Source organism: Piliocolobus tephrosceles, chromosome 7, assembly GCF_002776525.5.
Source record: "Piliocolobus tephrosceles isolate RC106 chromosome 7, ASM277652v3, whole genome shotgun sequence".
Taxonomy (NCBI): domain Eukaryota; kingdom Metazoa; phylum Chordata; class Mammalia; order Primates; family Cercopithecidae; genus Piliocolobus; species Piliocolobus tephrosceles.
In genome coordinates, this window is record NC_045440.1 from 104,103,302 (window position 1) to 104,108,073 (window position 4,772).

At 44.6% G+C, this 4,772-nt stretch overlaps 1 non-coding gene across 1 annotated transcript; it reads right to left on the reverse strand.

The window, feature by feature from the left end:
• Window positions 1–444: 444 nt before the first annotated feature.
• Window positions 445–568, reverse strand: LOC111520926. The gene has a single exon (XR_002724803.1). It is a non-coding gene; the product is annotated as a U6atac minor spliceosomal RNA (small nuclear RNA).
• Between the last annotated feature and the right edge of the window lie 4,204 nt (window positions 569–4,772).

Below are 4,772 nucleotides of genomic sequence, written 5' to 3' on the forward strand. Positions count from 1 at the left end.
ACTTTGAACCTGGGAGGAGGAGGTTGCAGTGAGCCGAGATTGCGCCATTACACTCCAACCTGGGCGACAGAGCGAGACTCCATCAGAAAAAAAAAAAAAAAAGTTACTTGGGGCTGGGCACAGTGGCTCACGCCTGTAATCCCAGCACTTTGAGAGGCCCAGGCAGGTGGATCACTTGAGCTCAGAGTTTGAGACTAGCCTGGGCAACATGGAGAAACCCTGTTTCTGCAAAAAAAAAAAAAAAAAAAAAAAAAAGCCAGATGTGGTGGCGAGTGTCTTCCATCCCAGCTACTCAGGAGGCTGAGGTGGGAGGATCACTTGAGCCTGGGAGGTGGAAGTTACAGTGATCCGAGGTCCTCTTCAGCTTGGGCGACAGAGTGAGACCCTGTCTCAAAAAAAAAAAAAAAAAAAAGGTAAAAAAGTTACTTTTTTTTTTAATTAATTTTAAAGATGGTCAGATGCCACGAAGTATGTGGCAATGCCTTAACTGTATGTGTGTTGTCAGGCTTGAGCACCTCTTTCATCCTTGTCAAGAGGTGTGCTAATTTTCTCTCCTTTCATACAACACTACTTGGGTTTTTAAAAATTAATATTCACTACTTTCACGTTTAAAATCTCAAGCTTTTACATTAAACATTTCCATTTTATTATGCTATTTAAAAATCAAACCATGTCTGAGCCACTTGGTTAATCATTTTAAACATTTTAAATTGCATTTATTAATTTAAAAATTTGATTATTTTTTCAAATACATCAATTTTCTGATTAACACACTTTTCCAAATTCTTAAGTAATTCTCATTAAACAAATACATTAAACTAATACATACAGTAAGTTGTAATTTCTCTTAAAAGTTCCAAAATAGGGCCCGGCGTGGTGGCTCATGCCTGTAATCCCAGCACTTTGGGAGGCTGAGGTGGGTGGATCACGAGGTCAGGAGATCGAGACCATCCTGGCTGACATGGTGAAATGTCATCTTTACTAAAAATACAAAACATTAGACGGGTGTGGTGACGGGTGCCTGTAGTCCCAGCTACTCGGGAGGCTGAGGCAAGAGAATGGTATGAACCTGGGAGGCAGAGCTTGCAGTGAGCCGAGATCGTGCCACTGCACTCCAGCCTGGGTGGCAGAGTGAGACTCCATCTCAAAAATAAATAAATAAAATAAAATAATAAAATAAAAAATAAAATTTCCAAAATAGTACATAAACCTTTAAAAGATTTTTAAATTATAATAAAACATCTAAATCAGCAAGTTATATACTTTAAAGCAGCATTGCAAGGTTAATTTTGATTTTTTAAAAAAATGGGGTCTTGCTGTGTTTCCCAGGTTGGTCTCAAACTCCTGGGCTCAAGCAATCTCCCTGCCTCAGTCTCCCAAGTAGTAGGGACTACAGGTGCGTACCATGATGCCTGTGCAAGGTTAATTTTTGGACACTTTAGTAAAAAATTGAAAGTATGTCTAAGCAGGAACAGACACTTCTCAAAAGAAGACACTAATGCAGCCAACAAACATATGAGAAAAAGCTCAACATCATTGATCATTAGAGAAATGCAAATTAGGCCAGGCATGGTGGCTCACACCTGTAATCCTAGCACTTCTGGAGGCCAAGGCGGGTGTATCACTTGAGGTCAGGAGTTCGAAACCAGCCTGGCTAACAAGGTGAAACCCCACCTCTACTAAAAATACAAAAAATTAGCTGAGCGTGGTAGCATGCGCCTATAATCCCAGCTACCCAGGAATCTGAGGCAGGAGAATTGCTTGAACCCAGGAAGCAGAGGTTGCAGTGAGCCAAGATAATGCCATTGTACTCTAGCCTGGGCAACGGAGTGAGACTCTGTCTCAAAACAAAAAACAACATGAGGTTTGATTGCCTTCGTTATATCTCTATGTAATTCTAAATCTTCCCAGGATTAAGAGATGCATATGCACTAAGAAAACAATTATGTCATCCCAAGCAAATCCAGGAATACCTTCCCAAGGAATGATTTGGTTTACCTTCTTGGCTGGAGGTTTCTCTATGGTCAGATTTCCTTGGCCTCTGTGTCTCTGATTCTAGATTCTAGCTTCTTCTCTACTGGGCATCCCAAGGGAAGGAGGGGTCAGCTTTCTCTATGCGAGTGGAATTGGCCAGACTCCAGTTCTGCACCTTCTTTCCCACCGCCTCCTTAGAGACTTCGCTCGGGATTCCAGTGTGCTCAGGAAGCTTCTGGAGGCCCTGGCCTCCTGCCTGAGGACCTGTTCTAGGTCAAGTGTAATTGATGACCCATTACAGCCTAAACCTCTTCCACCCTTCATCACCTGTAGTGGGGAGAAAAAGCATAAGGTTAAGATTAAAATCTGCCAACAGAACTCCTCTTAGGAGAACGGAACTCCTCTTAGGAGAAAGAACTGTCTTTACCTGAAGAACTAGATTTAGCAAAGCGCTCTCACTGGCCATTTTGATTGTCCAAAGGCAGTCCTCAGGGGACGACAGGAATAAGTTAGGAGTAAAATAGCAGACGCAATAAATTATCAATTCCAGAGGACAGTCTGAGAGGAAAAGGGAGGAAAATTAGAGTGAATGGGGAGGGAGAGAAGTCAAGCTCTGAGGATAAGGTAGGTGGGTGGACTCCATGGGAGGGGCACATGCCGATTCCCTGGTGACAGGCTTGGTGCCTGTGCATTATAGTTTGTTCTCTGGTGTACCCCTCCCTGTCATGACCATAGTGGTGTCTGATGAAAGTTAATCTGAGAGTGATGTGCTACGGTTTGGATCAGAGCTAGGAGATACTTCAGATTAGAACAGTTAGGAGACACTCACAGTTGACCAGGAATGAAGACTTTAGTTATCGTGGCGTCAACTGGAATAGAAGGGAATAGAAGTGACAGATGAAGGACAGACTTAGGGATATCAGTAAGAGTAGTAAGAGTAGGAGCCACAGTAAAAAAAAATAGTGGGACCAATCACAGAAGGAATGAAGTTAAAACATTGGGGGCAGGTGGGCAGGAGGAATGATGGGGTAGAGAGTGTGGGGCAGTGACGCCGAACGCTGTGCGCTGGGGCCTTCGAGTGGATTCTGTGTCTGGAAGATAGGCCATGGTTGTGATACTTGGGACAGTGAATGGAATACATTTCCGAAGGACTGAATTTAGAGAGGAAAGCATGGACTCTGCACAGCAGGATGGTTTGAGAGCTCTGCACACTGGAATTAGGGAGATGGGGAAGGGAGAAAAGAAACCCTGGGGAAAACTGAAAGAAATGATGTGAGGCCAGGTGCAGTGGCTCACACCTGTAATCCCAGCACTTTAGAAGGCTGAGATGGAAGGATCACTTGACGTCAGGAGTTCGAGACCAGCCTGATCAGCATAGCAAAAATAAAATAAAAATAGCCGGGTATGGTGGTACACACCTGTAGTCCCAGCTACTTGGGAGGCTGAGGCAGAAGGATTGCTTGAGCCTAGGAAGTTGGGCTTCAGTGAGCCAAGATCACACCACTGCACTCCAGCCTGGTCAACAGAGTGACAGTCTGTCCCTCTGCTCCCCCCAAGAAAGAAGAAGAAAGAAAGAAAGAAATGGTGTGAGAGAGAGGAGAATTTGAATATTGCTGAATCATAGAGAGCTAAGGAACAGAATAAATGAACTGATTCCAAACATATACAAAATATGCACTTCAGTTTAGTTCATTAGCTATTCTTTTTTTTTTTTTTTTTTAAAGACAGATTCTCACTCTTTCGTCCAGGCTGGAGTGTAGTGGTGCAATCTCGGTTCACTGCAACCTCCCTCTGCCTCCCAGGTTCAAGTGATTCCCCTGCCTCAGACTCCTGAGTAGCTGGGACAACAACAGCCACCACACCCAACTAATTTTTGTATTTTTAGTAGAGCCGGGGTTTCACCATGTTGCTCAGGCTGGTCTTGGACTCCTAAACTCAGGCAATCCACCCGCCTTGGCCTCCCAGAGTGCTAGGATTACAGGTGGGAGCCACCGGGTTTGGCCCATTAGCCATTCTTAAATACTTCCTGTGTGCTAGACCCAGAGAATACATAAAATGAGGCCCCTGACATTGTCCAGGGTAAAGCCACATTCTAACATCAGGAGGAACCCATCCAGGAAGCAGGTCTGCCTGGCTATGGGTCAGGGTGTGCCTTGTGAGGAGGGCCCTGGACTCTGCCCTAGATCAGTGATTCTCGAATCCAAAAACACTCACCTCGAGGGTTTGTTCAGATTGCTGGGTCCAACCACGAGAGTTTCTGATTCAGTAGGTCAGAAGTGGGGCGCTAAATTTCTGCCAAGTCCCCTGCAGTGCTGATGCCACTGATGTAGAGACTGCACTTGAGATCCACTGAGGTTGAGATGGTGGGGTGGGGCTAGGTATGGATGCACAGAATAAACTGTGCTGGCCAGCGTGGTGGCCTGTAATCCAAGCACTTTGGGAGTCCCAGACGGGTGGATCACTTGAGTCCAGCAGTTCCGGACCAGCCTAGGCGATATGGCAAAATCCCGCTTCTACAAAAAATACAAAAAAAAAAAAAAAAAAAAAAAAATTAGTGAGACTGTCTCAAAACAAACAAACAAAAACACCAAAACAGCGCTATTCCTCACCTTCCTTCTCTATAGGCCTCAGGGTCTGATCACTGAGCTTCCATCACTTCCCTATGTTCTTTTCACCACAATTTTACTGCTGTGGCAACTTCTAACCCTAACAAGTTGTTAAAAGAGCTGCAGCTCTTGAAAATTGTGCTGGAGTGGAGATAGAGGAGAGGAATCATTGCCTAAAATTTTCCCCAAGGG